This window comes from Ammospiza caudacuta, chromosome 8 (assembly GCF_027887145.1).
Source record: "Ammospiza caudacuta isolate bAmmCau1 chromosome 8, bAmmCau1.pri, whole genome shotgun sequence".
Classification (NCBI taxonomy): Eukaryota; Metazoa; Chordata; class Aves; order Passeriformes; family Passerellidae; genus Ammospiza; species Ammospiza caudacuta.
In genome coordinates, this window is record NC_080600.1 from 23,753,964 (window position 1) to 23,773,956 (window position 19,993).

The following is a 19,993-nucleotide window of genomic DNA, read 5'->3' on the forward strand; positions in this document are numbered from 1 at the left end:
TCTCCTTGTTGAACAGAAGGCTAATGGGACTTTTTAGAATCTGAGATGCGATTATGCAGCGAAAAAATTAAAATGGCAGCTGCTTCCAAAGGAGATTGCTGCTGAGAAATGGAGAATCGCCAGCTGAGGTATGTGAAAGATCAGTTGGCCTTTTTAGTTCCCACAGTTTAGGAAGGAGTTACAGGGCCATGCTCTTAAGAACCCCTTAAACCATAGAAAACAAAAAATTAGCCAGCCTGCAAGTTATGCCATGCCTGTAAGAATAAGAGTTCAAATGTGTAGGGTCCAAACTGCTATTTGCATTATGGGACATAAGGCAAATCATTCTGAATTTAGTACTTTGCCTATTTCTTTGCTTTTTCTGGCCAGTACAAATACTCATTCCCTCACTTTTACTAAAATGCAGCCAATGAGATCTTGCTTAAGTTTTCCAGAAAAAAATAAATTCTCTTCAATTCTCTTCAAATTTGCTGTGAAAAATATGAACCAAAAGGCTAAATCATAGTTGTTGGAGCTTGAAATAAAATTACTTATTGGGTTTATTAAGATTACACAGTAATAGATTACAAAGAAGAGCTACTGTGGAAAACTCTTTATACCACTAATTATACCAAAAACTTCAAGGAGTTTCAAGTAACTGCAGTAATAATTTCACTGAAGCTGATTTTAAGCATGGTGTATGGAAGCCAATTTAAATAGTATAAGTCCAAAATGAGCACATGAATTCTACCTCAAGCAAAGTCTTGGGAGAAGGATGGAGACTGACAGGACTGTGATCCATATTTAGAATAGAGCAGCGCCACATTCAATGTGGTTAGGGTTGTAGGAACCAAAATGGTTCAGTTGTACACACACAGCACCCGTGGGCTTCAGAGGAGTGATCAGCCTGTAGTGGAATAAAGACACAGAAACCTGCATGTGAGTTCTTTTAGGTTTGTATGCTGTCAGGGCTGCAAAAGATGTGATGATGTACATACTTTAAACCAATGCATGTATTAATAAAACTGCCCTGTAGAGTGACATAACAATTCTCCTCTTCAGTGCTAAGCAAAAAAACCAGCATACAGTACCCTAGAAAGAGAGTTTCACAAGTAAGGACTTCCTTTCCTTCCTGCATCATTCTGTGTTCTGTATTTTTCTTGTTCCTATTCTTCTCACTTACTCAGGATAACTCCCCAGTTAGTTCACAGGAAAGTCTATTGAAATAAATAAACAAGCTTTAACTTAGTCACAGGAGTATTGTCAAGAGTAATTAAGAGTAGCTAATGAAGTATAGTTCTCTGAAGATGCAATGCTTTAATGCATTTAATAAATGTTAATTTATCATTGTTTTATTATGAACACATCAGCATACTGTGTTAAAACAAAATTTTGTATGCAGAACCCAGGACAACATAAGGAATTTCAAGGTGATAAATATAGAGAAATACTTTGCAGTTGCCTAAGATACAAGGCAGGCTGGGCTCAGACTGCACTGTGACCTTTTTCAGTACAATATTTGGGAGACAGTACAACTTGGTGCCACACTGGAGCCACACAGGCTGCTCCTTGTTCTGGGAGTACAGGGCAGACATATCAGTGCTTCTTAACAGACCCAAATCAGACTGATCAGCAGGGGCTGAATCACAGGCATGATGAAGAGGGTCTGGCTTTGTGCCCAGTCATAGGAATGGGATTCATGGAGTGCTGGGCTGGCTCTCCACATATCCACAAGAGCCTGACAGGTTATTTCAGCTCCTCACTGCCTGAAAGCAGCTGTGCTGCCTCTGGGCCTGACCCTACAAGTGTTCATTTAGAACACAAAGCATGCACTTGGGAACTCCAGTGTGCCTTGTCCACACTGCGTTGTCAGCTCAAATGTCTCACTTTCTCTGGAACATACTTACCATGGCCAACAGAATTAATTTTTAGATTGTAATTATTCAGTCATTCTTTCACCCAAAGTACAAAAGCAGATGAAAATTCTTCTTGTCTATATGTCTACTTTCTTATTCCTTTATCCTTCCCTGCCAGCTTTGCTATATTTCATAGATTTTCATCAAAGGCTGAAAAAAAAAGTGGTTTTGCTTACCTGCAGAGCCAGATGAGCATATTTTAACTGTTCAGGCCAAGTTTTATCTTCACAACTTAGTGTCAGTTCACTCTGCTAGATACAGATAGATACACCTTCAAACCCAAATCTAATTTCAACATTGCTTGATCACTATGGGACATTTACTCTTCCTGCTCTGTTCCCCATTTCTCCTAACTTCTCTTCAGTTCCAGAAGTCAAATGTATCTATTTTTTTCTCAATTTTTTTTTGTATTGATGCATAGACACTTAAAAAACAAAGTTCTGATGCAATGTCAAGACTCTGATGCAATGCTGAGATTCTTCTATTTATTTCTGTATGTGTATTATTCATGAGATATGGGGCATAAAATCATTTGACTGCACTCTCTCAGAACTCCTTTGTGATAATTCACAAAACAACCTCTCAGTAGTAGACACTTTTATTTATGTGACTACCACACCTCCCCTTATAATTTGAGGTTTTCAAGGGCAAAAGGAATGTGTTACTTCGATTCCAGGCAAATAAAATTTCTGTCATGTGGGTGAAAGGTGTTTTCAACAGCCTTCCTTCTCTAGCTCCCAATGTCTCAGCTGTCACACTGATTCCTTGTTTGCAAAATTGAGAGCTGTAAAACATTATACATATCACAAAATAAGCACTCCTAGAAAGCTCTGTGAATTAGTCCTATATAATTAAGACATGTAATTTAATTAGACTTTATATGAAATAATGACTTGTGATCTGCAGTGACTAAAGAAACAAGTCTTTTAATTATTTTCTGTAAATTCTTTCAGTAAAAAAGATACACTACTATGAGTGCAATTCAGATCAAATTCAAAAATTATTCTGGTGCAAGTGATTATTTCAGAAATACATGCAAAGAAAGTCCAGGATATTTAATAAGTCTGAGATTTCCTTTTTGCATATGTGTTCTTTACTACTCTAAGAACAGGACTGTAGTTGGCATCCCAGAAGTGCTATAATGAAAGCATTCAGAGCTTTTTATTTACTTCTACAATGCAATACAGTCTTCTGTAGGTAAAGATCATGCATGACACACTTTTGCACTTGACAAGTCATTTATGTAGTAATTAATTGTGCAGCTTCATATACATTCAATGCAGCTATTCCATTCATCACAATACAGTAAACAAGTTAATTCTTTCTGCAACATTTGGTTCACAGGATTCCAGATTTAATTTTTCTAAGAGCCTGCTGGGGGCACCAACACATGCCCATAAAAATCAAATTATGATATTTGGCAATTGAAAAAAGAAAGACAAATTTAATAATTTATTTATATTTATAAATTACACGGTACACCTCAGGTTATATGTAATGCTTATAGTCTTCTTTTCACAGCTTGGAAAATACACCTACAATGAATTTGCTTGCAGGCTCATACTTGCAAATAACTCACACCAAGAATGGCCTGAATAAAGCACAGGCATCTCTAGTAATGCATTCTGACTGAGAAAAAAAAGGGTGAACCAATTAGCAAGTTGGGAAAAAGAAGCTGCCTTGACTGTGGGCTGCCTCCTGGTTGGTACAGACAGGTGGCATTTGTTGGTTCAAAACCAGAGTGTTGAGTTGTGTAACAGGAAACCCAGCTACAGCAGCCACATAGTTGAATAGCAGTTGTGAGGTGCTACTTCATGCACGTAAAAACAACAGGAGAAGACCTGTATGGATTAAAAATGTGTTAATGACACCACAGTAGCATAAACCAAATAATTCCCTAGTTTGAAGCAGGGGGGCTTTTTTCACATATAAGTTATATTGGTTCTAGAGAAAGGCTACACAAATCTGAAAGCTTTAACCAGAGACTGGACAACATATAGCAAACTTTTTACAGAAATTCTGTTTTTTTTGGTGTTCTCTTGTTTTCCTGATGAAAGAAAGACTCCACATTTCAGATGCTTCCTTGCCCCCTGAGAGTTGCAATGTTCAGCTGCCTAACAGCAGCACATTATCTTGAAGTGCCTATTTTTCTAATGCCTCATACATAGTGGAAGGATGGAAAGAATAGATAAACAAAAGCAAAGAATAAAGCAAATAGGAGGCCAGCATAAAAAGAGGGTAAGAGTTGAGCAGCAGACTGGAAAGAGATTGCTGCTGAGGAGTGCATTGTCTTTAAATTTTTACAGGATCTCAATTTCTTGAGATCTAAGGAGAAGAATCTTGCTATGGAGAAGAATCTTACTGAGAAAATTTGATGCAGATAAAGAAATGAAATTAAGTTATCACTAGGAAAGTAACAGGAGAGAAAGACCTCTTAGACACTAAACAGAAGAAGCTGGGCTTCTTGCAGCAGCCAAGAAATGCAGCACGGAAGTACCTCCTCATTGATGTAATGGCTCATCAATTACCTCCTACTTGGAAGTGTTCCTGAAAAGAGAAAGAAATGTGACAATTGCCAAAAGTTTTTATTATCCTCACATAGCCACACTTGCTTCTGATAAGGCAGGGTATCATTGCTGCATTTCATTATTCAAAAAGTGCCTATTAACATTTTTTGACATTTGATTTTTGTGCACTTGTTCTACTTCTAGTCAATGTAACCTGTTACATTATTCAATCACTTTTATAGTTAGGGGTTTTTTTTGCCAAGTTCAAGTGGAATTCCCTGCACTTCAATTTGTGCCTGTTGTCTCTTTTCTGTGTCTGGACATGCCTGAGAGGAGTCTGGTTTTATATTTAGCTCTAGCCTCTAAGTCCATCCTGTTGGGTTTTACTAGATTTTAGACTTCACACTTTTAATGTTGTTCAGATACACATCATATATGACAAAAATACTGGCCAGCTTTCCCTACTGCATATGAATATTTCCTCTAGCAGCCAAGTGGGTGCCTCAGAGGGCTGGGATGGAAGAGAATCTCTGGGGACAGTTCACTCCAGGATTCCCTGTGATCATTTTGCTTTCCTGCAGGATGGGGATGGGCTAGTTCTCAGTGCAGCCCAGCAATATTGACCTCAGAAGACCTTCCTGGCATGCTTACAGACCTCACTGGATATTCAGAATATCCAACAGCCTTCAGGCTGTCACAATCCCCAGGGATGATTATATGATACAGCCCCATCATGAGGGCTAAAATTGGTCAACCTATGAGCCATGTACTCATCAAAAAATGAGTAGGTATTTTTTAGAAGCACATGCACCTATTCTTCTCCTTTTCCTCCTTGGCAGACCTCTGGAAAGAGGAGTTCATAGAAGTACCTATGTTTGTTCTCCTTATTAGTTTAGTCCCTCAAAATAGCTACACTTATAAGCACACCTTTATCAAAAGGTTTTTAAACAATGCATTTTAAAGGTTTGAAGCGTTTTGCTACGGTTATGCCTTTTACAAAACAACCTAGTAAGTTTCCTGGGGTGAAATCAATGTGGATCTGGGATAAAGATACTACAGGTCTTTCTGAATGATTCCAGGAAAATTCAAAAAAGCAAGGCACTGATTCACTTATATTGTTGATCTTTTTCAGGTTTACTTACATAGAACATTTTAGGTTTTGGGGTTTTGAGTGATTTAGACTGTATAAGCACACATTGTCTGTGACTAACCAATCTCATTTCATTTTGGCAGAGGGACTGATTTTTTCTAGGCTTTCTTCTTACTGGAAGAGATGATGTTACAGAATACTTCTATTGAGAGGATAGTACACAAATCCCCCAGAAATGCTTCAGTTAATATTTGCTACCAGATAAACCAGGGAGATATGCAAATTGTACAAATTTACAAAATGTTAAGGCATTTTTTGTTTTGCCTTCACTAAGCCAAGAACAATGGTGTCATCTTATTATAAACTTGTAAAACATTTAGATATTTGAAACTCACATAGTTCTGGGAAAGAAAACTATGAGGATAGCATGCCACTGTCCAATTACAGCAATATATGTATTGAAATAAAAATATTTAAACAGATGTTATAAAAGACTCCATTTCCATTGTACAGCATAGGCACATCTGCTCTACTTTAAATACTTCTTATCCATGCCAAAGAAATGCTATGAAGAGAAAATGTCTTTTTTGTGCTTTTCCTTTGAGTTTACTCTATGTGAATACGGGAAGAGTCTTTTCAATAGGAAAAAAGGCACTGATTGTAATCGCAACATTTTGTGTTTGCCCTACAGCTGCCATTTGTGACTAGTATGGAAATCAAGTCCTGGCTCTTGTTTTCTGGCCCCTTTTAAAAACCTTGAATATTTCTAAAATAATATTGGGCAGGAAGGAAAGGAGGGACAGCATTGTGCAAGACCAAACTAATATTAAAATGCTGCAGTGCTACACTCACTTCCTTCCAAATAATTTTCAGGCATTAGCTGATTTGTATTGTTCTTCACAAAGGAAATATGTGGTGTCACAGTATTATCCCCAGTGGTGAAGTGCACCTATGCTGATGTTTATGATACACATTTGTTTTCAGGATGTGCTTGAGTTTTAGTATTAAGGCCTTGAGCACATAAACTCCAGACTTAGCAGTGGAGTGGTGGCTTTAGAGTAGTAACTTTAATTACTTAAAAGGTAAGGCTCTTACATTTGCTCACTGGTGAATCTGGAAGACTTAATACAGCTATATTTAGCAACAATATTTAGTAAGAAGCATCCATTAGTACTAAGTATGTGCTTTAGCAATGCAATAGTCTCAGAGCACTGCAAGAGGCAGTCTTCTTTCCTTGAGCTGCTTCTGTTACAGACCCATCACATATTCCCAGATGACAAAGGTGCCCGTGTAAGTTTATCTATAAGATATTATTTAAAGCTAACAGGGCACTGGAAGGAGAAAACCTTGAAAGCTTCTGTTTTTTACAAATTCTTCTGGGAAGCAAGCATGCAGCAGCAGTCTGACAGGGGATCCATAACAAGCTAGCAGCTCTGCTTCCGTATGGTTCAAAGAGCCCAAGAAAAACCCTAAGGGATACAGAAGTTTTGCCATTAACTCGAGTGAGTCTGAAGTAGGAGTGGAATACAGATGTTACACCCATGAAAGTTATGCAGAATTGGCTCTACAGATCCTGTCAACCATAAATTTGGGTGATAGAGACAACATTGCTAATCACTATCCTGCATGGGGTTTTGGAGAAAGTGAATAAAATCTTCAATTTGTCACCTTAAAGGCTTCTGGGTACAATATATACAAATATTTGCTTTGTAGGCACAAAACTTGCCAGAATTTTGTTACTGTTTACAAGCATTCCAAGAGTATTAATGTGCTTGGTATAAATTACCCTGTTGCGTGATGCTTTTGCACTTGCAAATGCTAGGACATGAAATCAGAGGAACTAATATTATGCTCTAATATACTTTACATGTTCAATTATTTCAAAAGCACAGTTTATGAAAATTATACTCATTTTCTGGCAGAAGAATATTTATGCTGTAGCAGGCACCTCAAATATAAGACACTGTACACAAGGAATTTAAAAGTAATGGGTTTGTACTTCACTTGTCAGCATTTGCAGTGCAAGAAGCTTATGAGATTTCTATCTCTTCTGATAATACTTTCCTTCTGCTTCCTTTAAATTGTTACTGTGCCTTAATTTAGACTACTGCCTTATGACCTTGGCATTTTTGTTTTCCTAATTCTAGTTTTAACCAAAATCACTGATCTCCTCATGGTGCAAAAAGTAGGATTTGTATGTAATCTTAACAACAGCTTTCTAGATTTCTCGTAAATTAAATAAAAAAGGAGCTGGATGTGAATTAATTTGGATGTGTGACCAGGTGACCATATGAGCAACGTGACCCTTTGTAGAAAGATCATTATTATTATTCTTTATGTTTTTGCTGTTTAATATTCCACTGCAAGAAAAAGAGCTGTTCTCTGTTTCTATCAGTGCAAAGTGAATACCTGTTACCTTCTCCAACATTGCCATAAAAATAATTTGCAAAGTTAATTCCATTCCTCAGTGTGCATAATCCATGTTTTAATTCTTCTCTCTATGACCATAATTAAATTTAACTTTACAGACAGTAGACAGAAGAATGAATACTTATAAGTGAACTGCACAGGTATGTATCAAATGAAAAGAGTATCTGACTGAGAAATGTGTTGAAAAGCTTAGGTTGAAAATTCCAGAAATACTCTTCAAAACAAAGTATCCAAAAAGAACTTTATTCATTTTTGAAACTGGGCTTGTTCAATTCCTGCTAAACAGAAAATCTTCTTAGACTGGTGAAGTTAAGATAAATCTAAATCAGACTTTGTTTGAAAGCAGATCCAGCTATCAGCTCACAGGCTGCTGGACAAGAGCCTGTGGGAGGTAGCTGGGCCTTCGGCTGTCACCCAAAATGTTCCGACTAAATTGTCATAAAAAATAAAATTATAAAAAAAAAGTCAACCTTCTTTCCTACCTTCAAAAGCAGGGTTTAAAAGTCTTTCAGTAAAAGATTTAACTTTTGCAAGTAATATGGAAACCACAAAAAAAAATCTGGAAACATAGCTGAAGGAAATAAATCTGAGAAAATAAATGCCTGTGGCAATGTATGGGGCAATGGAAGTATATTCCTAGATTATTCTAAGCCAAATGCTCTTACTTTACTTATCATTCCAGCTGTTGTCAAAGAGGATATACAAATTATTTTTAAACACAAGCAAAGAGTAATTAACACTTCACGTTCTTTTCTGAAGATATTTACACATGTGCAGCATTAGATAATTTGAGAATTCCTTCAATTTCAGTAGTATAGAGATGGTCAAATGTATATATTCTGAAGTCTTTATGTGGTATGGGGTGTTATTCTTATTTTTTCTTAATTTCCTTTCAAGTTTTTATTGTTGTATCACTATAAAAGTAATGGCTTAAAAAGTGACAACAAGAAGTCTCTGACATTATTGTCCACTTTTTTAGGTCCAAATGTGAAAGGTACTACAGACAGTAAATCTACTTATCAGTGATTTGTAAGCATTGTAGGAATTGAAGTTATTTAATTTAATAAATAAATCATCTCTCACTGTAGAAAAGGATGGTCTCTAACTATAGCCAAAGGCACCCATCCTCTGAAGAGGGTACACAATGATTAGAGTTTCCATGGTGTTAGATTAAAAGAAGTCAACAAGATGCACAAACTTGACAACTATCAGACTAAGAAATGACAAAATAATTGAACCAATCCTAAACTGCAGAATCATAATTAATGGTTAGTAGTATTTCCTATGCAACTTACTTTTCTTTTTTAAACCAGTTTTTCAGATGTAAAAGAAGCATTATATTGATATTTTTGGGGGAAATGTCAGGGGGATTTCAGGTATACTCCAGTGTGGATATAAACACATGGCTTTAGGAGTACTGAGACTTACGTGAATGAATTGGTTTGTTTAAGAAGGAATCAGTGGTATTTTTCATTGATGTTTTTTAACATAACTCTCATAAGGATTTCTTGCAACAAATACCAGCATATGGACCATAACAAATTTTGCTGTGAAAGATTCTGTCAGGCAGTGATTAATATGCTCAATATGCTGTAAGGTATACTACCTGTTCATTCTTCTCTGGTTTTGTGAAATTCTGTACTTGCAGTTTCTGATCTTTCCCTGGATAAAGTCCTGCGTTAAAAAAAAATATAAAAAATGAAAAATATTGAATTTATCATGACTAAAAGGAGCACAATTTAACCACAGAAAGCTTCATGAAAGATGATTCATGCTCCAAGAAAGTTAGAGAATGTTGGAATAATTTGTATATTTTTGTCTCAGACACAACTGTATATATTTATGTAGTTCTCACTGTTTCCGTTTGCAGATAAAAAATGTGATCATATGATCCTTTCAAGATAAGCTACCACTAATTTTAAACACGCTGATTAATCTGTTTCTACTTTTCAAAATAGTATCTCACAGGATTTTACTGTACTGGATGCAGTTCCTTGAGTTGTGAAATGCTTCCTGGGACCTTTTCAAATTCCAAAGATATTTTAGTCCTAATATGCATGTGTGATATGTCATTACACCACTCATGTTTATACATTTTTGCCTGTATGTTGTAAATAGATCCATTCGCTCCTTTTACATTTTGTGTTCTTGCAGCTCTCTGAACTGTGGAGTTGCAGAGTTGCATCAGCTCAGAATACAACCAAGTCTTTCGTTACTTTTTGACTCCTAATTGCATTTAAATCCAACACATCACTTAAGCTTCAACTCTGAGGTTGTTTTTAACTCGTAAGATTAACTTTTCCCAGAAAAGTTAAGAATTTTTTTCCCCAATTTTTTGCATGAAAATTTTGCAGCTTAAAATGATCACAACAGCAGTCATTGCCAGTCCTTACCTCCAAATATGTCCAGTAAGAAATGGAGGCGTTCTTACCATTTAAAGTTTCAGAGCAGATGGAGTTTGGCTATTCTGAGTCAGGGTCACAAGGTTGCATATTTCCCTCTGCTCAAGCCTTGTAACACTTGGTGAGCATTAGTCAGATACCAGGCTTCTGCGTGTTGCCCTTAGCAGTGTGGCTGGAAGGAAAAGTAGCTTTTTTGGTAAACTAGAGAGAGAGCAGAGATTTGAAATTGGCGTAAAGTCAGCGTCAGTCTCCTGAGGCCATTCGTGCAGTCTGGCTTCTGCCAGCTAGTATAGCAAACTGTTCATGTTTGCTTTTGAACTTTGTTCTACATATGTCAGGCTAGACTATTAACAGCTGAAGAAATGGACCAGCCAGTGAAAACTTTTTGTAAATTAGCTGAGCATGACTGTGCTGTTCAATATTGACTTTGTAACTTGGCGATGCTACCCACTGCTCACATGGAGGAGGTGTATTGGGCATCCACTTAACAGTGTATGAGTTTATAAGATTACATAGGATCATAGCACATTTGTAGCTGTCAGGAGCAGAAACTAAAATATTTTCAGTGAACACCATTGCCAACTAAACAGAAACGGTAACTAGGCAATGCAGAAACACCACTTAGGTTGTTCAGGACTCAGAAGCACAATTTACCAAATGTCTTCCTCCCCCCAGCCCCCAACTGAAACGTCTGTATTTACTTGGAAGCTTTATTTCACTAATGTGCAACATGTTATATATAAAAATTTAAAAAGCCAATTTGAAACTGAATCATCGTCACCACAAATATCAGTGGAACGGTTTGATAATGCTGAATCCAGGCACAACCTTTCCAAAAACACCAAATAGTTCCACATGATTATAAAGAGAAGATAAGGAATTAATTAAAGAAATGTTTATTCAATTACTTTTTTTTTTTTTAATGAAACTGGCTTTTTACTTAGAAGGACCCTATCACAGGCAATGGCAGTGTTATCATCTCAGTAATACAGACTTGGATATCTGTGCCTAACACCATAAACCATGACTTGAATCAAGTCAGAAAAACTTCTTCCCGATATAGTAGCACTGGCACTGTTAAGTTCTGTGGTCATGGTCTGTTACTTTGAGGCAGAATGGTATGCAAAATGTTTCTCCTGGTGTTTTTTCATCCCTGATAATCCTGTTCCTTCTCCCATTTCTCTGGGTTCCACTGGATGAAGGAACATAGCAGAGCTACTGTTCTGTGCTGAGCTAGAAATTTTAGTAGAATATTCAGTATTATACAGGACACAACTTTTCTCAGAGACAGGATGGTATTTGTCCTGGTTTATATCAATGAGCTGTATAGGCATTTACTAAGAAGCTGAATTTTCTACACCTCTCAACTATGAAGAGATCTGGACAGTCGATAATACATGCTCCATGAGAATGCCATGCTAATTATCCCATGAGTCATTCCACATTGAGTTTATAAATTTTTACAACCTGCACCAATATTTCAGCCTCTCTCTTCAGACAACTAAGCAAAACAAAGCAGTGAAAAATACTTTATAAGCTACTAATCACCAGTGGCTTAAGGAGTAGTGTTAAGCTCACAAATTCACTGAAAAAGATAAGGGCTGCACCTCAAATATACTTCTAAGTTCAGAATTTTAAGCAGAAATTAGGTCACCAACTTTGTGAATTGCTGCCTTGGAATATGTGAAATGTTCAAGTTAAAAAACTTCATAATGCCAATATGATGGGAATTCTGCAAGGTTGTACCTGTTAAATGCATTTCATCACAGCACTTTAAATCTAAAAATACCAGGAGATCCTTAGATCTACAAAAGAAGTGTATTTTGCTTTCCACAGATGTTACATCAAATTAGCTTTAATGTGGAAAAATACATATATTTGCTTATGAAAATGTACAGTTACTGCTTAATTGTTGAGGGACTCTGGTAGACATTTTTCATCTTTTTAAAATGGAAATAGATGAGATTTTCCTTTGAAAAATATGTATCTGCCCACATGGCTATATTACACACTCTTATTAAAATATCCTGGGCACTTTGGAAGCAAAGACAATGTCTCTGCCTTCATCACCTTAATATGTAACAAGGATACTGTATCTCTTTCCTCAGATTGTCAAGATACAGAATGATAGATACATTCAAATAATACTTACGTAAATCCTTAATTTGCTGTTATAATTACTTCTTGGAGCAGTTGTGGAGTTTGGATTTCTATAACAATTTTTACCACAGTTTCAGATTAAAAAAAAAAACCAAAACAACAACTAGTTTTAAAAAATATAAATTAAAAATATCTGGTTTAGCCATGTTTTGAAACAGACATTGAAAAGGCATCATCTTGATTTTCACTTAAAAAAAGGAAATTTTTTATTTTTTAAAAAAATCCATTTTAGTCAACCATAATTGTTTTAAACAGTTCTTTAAGAGTCTGACCAACAGAATGAGATACCTGAGCTATCTGGGGTCCTGTGAGCCACCTCACGGCTTTAGTGCTGACCTACATGGATTTTGATTAGTTTACTGAGATCCCCAGTTGTATCTAGCTATTCTCTTTTCTGTTGGAGAATGCATGTTTTTAGGCATAGTAATTAACCTTACACAGTAATTAACCTTACCCTTGTTCTGTAGTAATCATATTTGTAAAGGCTACACACATTACACCCCATCACTGAGATTTCCCACTTACAGGGTTTCTTTTGTACCTGGGAGAGGACAACTCCTTTCTATGCTCTTTTTATTCTTGTCATTGTACCTGTGTAGGACAGGTACTTAACATGAAGGCTACTAAAGAGACAACTTCTACCCTTATGAGATAACATCCCCCTAAATGTTGTTATTATAGGTAAAAAGAGCTTCAACAAAAGCAAGCTAAATAGGCTGTTTCTTGGCTGAGCTTGTTAAGAGGCCTGCCAACAAGACAAGGAAGTCTCTGAATTGTAAACAGCACAAATGAGAAATAAAAGAATTACAAGCCTAGTGTTCTCTTCAGCCTGTCGTCCATCCTCTTTGGTTGCAGTCCAGCAGCTTTTTGGAGGCTTCTTTTCAGGACAATAAAAGTTCTCTTTCTTCTACGTCAACCAAGAGCCACATTTAGGTTAGAAATAATCCCATGAGCCAAAATGTTCTTTGTATGCCTGCAACCAGTACGTATGTCATTCAACAAACTTGAGAAAAGTGGGTATCACTCTTATTCGGCTTGAAAGCAGAAAACACATGTTAGGCCTGGCAGGTTTCCTGATGCAGGCCAGAAAATAGATACATGATATCCCAAACCCTTTTGAAAGACAAGGAAGGAGAGGGAGGAAAATATTTTTCATATTTTGTGTATCAGACCAATCAATAATGAGTTTCAGAAGTTCCTACTTCTTTTCAAAAATCGTATTTTTGAAGTGAAATATCTTCTAGATGTTAAGCCCTGAGCAGAATTATTGTTTCATTCTGGTGTTCTTACCATGTGAGATCTGAAAACACATTTACATCTTGTATATACCTGGCAAGTATAGACTGCAAAATTTCACATGATCTGAATCCCCATCATCTGGATTTGAGACCTGTTTGGACCACTTAGCTTTTTGACTCTCAAGCTAAGGGATTTCTGTTCATGGAGAGTGGAGCTCAGGTGAGAAACACTGCTTGGTCTCCTCCTGCTGAGCTGCTTGAGGATGTAGTTACAATGCCACCTTGGGATCGTGTCCAGTACCCAGTAATGACAGCTGTTTATTACCATGCAGATCTCAGAGAGTCCAAATCAGAATGGAGAAAGGCAGCTCTTTGTAGGACTTATCCTATGTTCTTGAAGAATCTTTTCAAATCAACAGCAAATAAAGTATGATTTTTGTTCTCAGAGGAAATGACAAAGTTTAAATGCCTCAATAGACTACATATATATATCAATATATTTATACTTCTTTGCAAATATATGATTGAAGTCCCCCTTGAGTTACAGCACCAGAACAAAGCCCGCTACATTTATAACAGCCCACTCAAAGCTGAAGAGAGCTCATTTGATCCTAGTTAGCCATAAAGAATTTATTTTTCTCTCATGTGTCATGAGTTTCTTTTATTCAGAGTATTCCCATTTCCCCAACCTTATAACCTGTTCCCTCATCCTACGTGTCAAAGACTGTTGCTGCAAGACTTCCAGTTTGAACCAGTCCCTTTGCCCATTTTCTCTCTTTCAGGCTGCTGGGGCACGTGTGTTCCTATGAGCATGGCTGAACCATTACATCTCTGGGACGTTGTGACATTGCAAAGTGGGTGAGTGTCCTGAAACTGCCCCTGCCCATCCATTTATCTTCCAGCACAACTCTGAGATCCTGTGCATTAGAATAGTTTGCTTATCAGAACAATATTCAGCCCTGGGTGCCCTTTGAGTTGATCACGTGAAAGATGCTGTTAAACAGTTTTAGAGGTTTTCTCATGCGTTACTGTTCCTGGAAATGCCTTTAGAGAAGGAGGATAGTGGTTGTGTGTGTCATAAGGCTTCAGAATCTTTTGCTTTTCATCTCAGTCCACTGGCCAAATAGAAATGAGTCACTTCATTGTGAGTATCCTGTCTCCCATTGCTTTGTTTAGGTTTGCACCTACTTCTTCCTGAACAGAAAAAAAAAAAAAAAAAAAAAGGAAGAAAGAAAAAGGATTAATCACACAAACATGCTGGTACATGTTTGTTTGGTACACATGGTACACAGATGATACAATGAGAAATTAAAACACTGTTCTCACTTTACTGTCTTTTACTACCTGAAGCACTGTGTGCTGGGACTAGTTCTTGGAAGGACTCTTCCCTTGCTCGGAAAGTGGTCAGCCCAAGGAAGGGAGAAGAGGCTTCTGAGCAGCACAGGGCTTCCTAAATTGCACTGAGAGCATTTAAAATGCTAATTTTCTGAAGAGTAACTTTCTGAAGAGTAAATTCACTTTGGGAACACAAAGGAAGTATACTAATTGGCATCAGATAAAACTCTAATAAAAGACAGTATCCATAGAAGGACTCTCTAAGTCTTGTGTCCTTTCCTTATGTATTCAACAATTTAGAATAAGAGAATAATATTATTTGAGTATGTTTCGGTATTGTTTTCCAAAGAAAATTAGAGCTGCAACAGGACCTTTTCATTTCTTTTGGGCAGGGTGTCAAGATGAAAAGCAAAAGGTAAGATTCCAGGAGCTTAGTGCCAACACCATACTTTCATAAGTACTAATCAAAATTGTGACAGGTACTCCATAATAAGCACCTTTCCATGCTTATGTTCATTAAACAAATATTTATACCAGACACTGTTGAGAAAAGGCAGTCCTTGATGCACAGTTCTTCATCACTGTAAGTAGTACAATCCATTACAGAATTTATTTGATTTTGTGGTTAAAAATAACCAGAAAAATTATACAGCACATTAGTTTTTACTTTTTTTGCTGAGATAAACCAAATAGTGAAGCAGTTAAAAGGCTGTGATCAGAGCAGAATGACAATCAGTGATGCTTATTACTCAGATGAGTGTTTTGTGTATAACAGTTCTAAAATCTAAGCTGAAGCTTTTTGTGAATGCTGTTCCTGCTCTGAAGCAGCACTGTTCTCTCCCACACTCTCTCAGGATTGCTTTGCCACCACTGTCTTACAGTGCTCCCCTCCTACAGAGTATCTGGTCAGTGGTAGCAGCAGCTGCAGGAACAGTGCGTTCAGCATGCCAGACTGAAATTCATGTTCCAGGAATGTCTCCTGGGGGGTTGAGCAATTCAGTCAGATTCATAGTTAAAAGCCTTTCACTGTAACACAATTACCCTGCAGTGGAGAAGAGGAATGGTTGGCATTTGTTTGCTACAAATGTGCCTTGCAAAACCCACTATTACGAAATCCTTCCTTGGGTGAAATTTCCACTGACAATGTGATGTACTTCTGCTAGAATGATAGGCTTCTGCGTTGGGAATATAAGGGGGAAAATAGAATGATTAAGAACATTTTATATGGGTTTCAACATCCATTTTCTCAAAAATATTAGGGGTTTTCTGTCTGAAAAGTAGCAACTACAGCTGTCCAGCAGGACCCAAACAGTTCCAGAAAGTTGTGGTTTAGGGGCTGTTTAGAAAAGCATTTATATTCTTTTTTTCATATTCTGGCCGGTTATCATAAAAAACACAGAAAGTCATTGCAAAGAATATGTTATCTGCCTTAGGTAGGTGGGGCAGTCTTACTGGTGAAGTTACAGATTTAACTGGCCTCTAGCCATACAATTTGCAATTTCTATCACATATTCTGCACTTCTGGCTTAGACTGAGTCATGGCCTGAAACAAGAGAGGAAACCACCACTGTCTGGCCAAACTGTCACATCTTGCAGTAGGATACTGTGTATTCCTCTGCCTTGTGATCCCCACCACTGAGACCTAGTCTTCCAGCCACTGGGGAATAAAAGCAAGTGTATCCAAACTTGGCCCTCCTTAGACCACCCTTCTGCCTCCTGGTAAGTGAAATCTTGCACTTAGCACATGGGGCAGAGAATTGAAGCACACATATGCTTGTGGGAATTGTGTGATACAGGGTATGAAGAAAAGAGTGAGAGAGAACTGGGATGCTTTACAGATAACTTGTGATAGAGTCAAAGATGATGACAGTGTCTAAAGCTTAAGAGGGGGCTTAGGGAGGAGGTAGGGGCAGAAGGAAAGGGAAGGGGAAGGGGTGAGTTGTGATACAAGAGAAAAACTGGAGGGAAGAAACTGTGAGAGGTAATACAGAGAATAGGAGAAAGCTGTCTGGAGATTAGCTCTCAAGAGGCTTAAAGTACAGAAGGCAGTTTTATATCTCAGGAAACCAAAACTAAAATTTTACCACTTTGTGCCTGTATTCTTCAGCCAGCTGTATGACAATGAAATAATTAGGTTTATTCTCAGGTTACCTGGATGATTCTGCCAGATTAGACATAAAGAGAGAGCTTGATGGGTCAAATCTGCACAAACTCTTCTGGGTTTGCAGAGTTTCAATTCTAGTTCTTGGCCTGATATGAACTCCCTCATCATGTAATTTGAGCAGTGTGAAATACAAAGCTCATTAATTCAGTTGAAGCATTATATACTTCATCTTGCCTGAAGAAGCAATCTCATGGCAGCATAATTTCCCTGCTTTCCATAATTACCATTTTTGGAGTCCAGAACCAATGTGCTTTCAAAAGTACACTCTGTAAGAATTATACAGACAAGGTGGTCAGTACACAAAAAAGAGGCATAGACTTTCCAGACCCATAACCTGGGAACAGAACAAAAAAACCCTGATATGATAGCAAGGTTGCTGGTCTGGACAGATGGAGAAGATAGAACATCAAAAATAGAAGGAAAAGATACTAAATTTTTATAGTAGATAGTAAATTTTTATATAGTCCAGGTAATAGTCACAGACACCATGCTCTTTTCTTCCAAGCTGATACAGGATAGTATTTGCATGGTTTAAGTTTAGTTAGGTTATTAAAACAAATGCCTTCAATTCACAATGTGAACACCTCTACCTACTCCAAAGGTCCATGTGAGACTGCACTGATTTGAAATGCACTGGGCAGAGGTGATTTCAGGAAATACCTATCTACCTTTATATAAGGGAGAAACAAGAGAAACACAAGAAGTAGGTGGAAAAAAGTAAAAACATGAAATATAGCCTGAGATAGCTCTAGTAAAATGGTTGTTAGAAACACTTCCATACATTTTGTTCTAAAACCTGATGATGGTACAGGCAAAAGAATTTGTTTGTTGTTGTTTAGATCCTCCTATATGCACATAATGAAACATTCAAACATTCTTCAATGCAGCTCTGTACAGAGATCCTCTGCTCTTATCATGAGCTTCTTTTCCAACAGAAACTGTTTGCAGGATCTCAAACTCAGGGCAGCCACTTAGGCCAAGAAGCAATAACAATAATGAATAGCTTTTTTATCCTTCAAAATGAGTCATGTTGTTCAAAAGGTAAGAGGGATTTACTCATAATGGACAGGCAGTGATGAATCAGCAATTATATTTTCAACAGACTGTCAAACAAACTTCAATGAACTATAAGAATGAATCTGTACTGATCTCATGGAAATATACAAAAGGAGTTGTTTTTACATTATTAGAAGCAAACACATTACTCCGACCCAAAAGTATAAAAGAGACTGACGGGCAGCCAAGTCTCTCAGCAGACAAGCCAAACACATTTCTAAGCCCTCTTGAAGCTGTCTTTGCATTCCTTCCTCAAAAAACATTTTTAAAAGCAGTTATCCAGATTTCTTTTAAGTAATACACTGCCGTCATATAGATCCAGATCACTACTACTAAATGCCAAAACCACAGATACTCCATTCTGTGCTTCCAGAAATACTTGAAAATGCATCAAATGTTAAAAATGTTTGACATTGCAAAGTACCAGATGATTAGTTCATCTCAAGTGAGTTTTCATCAATCAGAAGGTTTGCATATAAAGATTATGGGGAAAATCTTTAAGACATGATATCTGCCTTTGTAGTACCTAGTGAAGACTAGCCTTTAGAGAGAGAGGGGGAGAGAGTTTTGTAACACCTATAGATATAATATAGGTAAATCCCTGCTATGATAATCTTCACCTTCTTCTGGAGTCCAGTTGATTTCAAAAGATAGATACTAAAGATACATAGATACTAAAGTCTATGTATGTAGGCTGGAAATATAGAATTCTCTCTGTGGATACAGAGAACTTTTCCTTCTACTTGAGGAAGAGCTGTGTAAGACTCAACTGCCTGTCATGCAATTCTCTTTGAGACTGAACCAACTTTTGTGCCATCTCTAGCACATTTTAGTCAGATGAAATAATACATTTATATGTATTGACAACCTTACAAAATGTCACAGTTTACTTTTGTATAACCATGAATTTATAATTTGAAATTCAGTAACAATTTAATATTTTTTAGGCTAAGAAATACTTTTCCTTCTGAAATACAGGTGAAGGAAACTTTTAAGGGGCACAGGATATAAAAATATTCTAAGAAACATGGATGGAAACACATCCAAATGACACTCAGTCAAGAATTTCTTAGATCCATCCAACTATGGGGGTTAGATTTCAAAGAAATTAAAATTCAGATTTATATCTGACTGAACAAAATATGTAGTGTTGACATCCTGCTTAAATTAAAAGGCACTGAGCAGTCTCCACCAAAACAAATGGAAAATGGAGCCCAGGCATGGTAGCCTAAGACAGGCCAGCTAAGACCCAGCACTTTTGCCTTTACTCTGCTTTTTTATCCCATAGTATGGAATACAACAAAATGTGTTTGTGTGTGCAGAAGCCTATATTAAAGCATAAAAATATATGTCTGCACATGGTTATTCTTTACAATAATTTAACTATAATACACTTTGTTCTACACTTTAGCATTCTGGCTCTGTCTGCCAGATCAGAATATTCTGTGTGATTGCATTGCTTAGAAAATGACCAAAAAAAAGCAGCTGGAATCTCTGGCAAGTCATATAGTGTTGCTCACAATAAGCATGCAGAAGGTTAAAATTAGAGTCAGAATTTAGTTTTGACATATTTTAAAAATAACTGACATTTGTCCTGGGAATGTACAACATCTAGTGTGCATTAGAAAGATCTTTCTACATCTGAGCACATTGTAGCAAAACAAAAAGGAAAGCTTCCAACAAGCCAAAAAAGCAAACCAGCAACATGATCTTGAA

The 19,993-nt window shown here is 37.0% G+C and overlaps 1 long non-coding RNA gene across 1 annotated transcript; it reads right to left on the reverse strand.

The window, feature by feature from the left end:
• Positions 1 to 3,525: 3,525 nt before the first annotated feature.
• LOC131560968 (uncharacterized) lies at positions 3,526 to 9,597 on the reverse strand. Its single transcript, XR_009275035.1, has 3 exons — positions 9,529 to 9,597; positions 4,393 to 4,442; positions 3,526 to 3,736 (listed from the first exon to the last, which is right to left on the reverse strand). It is a non-coding gene; the product is annotated as an uncharacterized LOC131560968 (long non-coding RNA).
• Between the last annotated feature and the right edge of the window lie 10,396 nt (positions 9,598 to 19,993).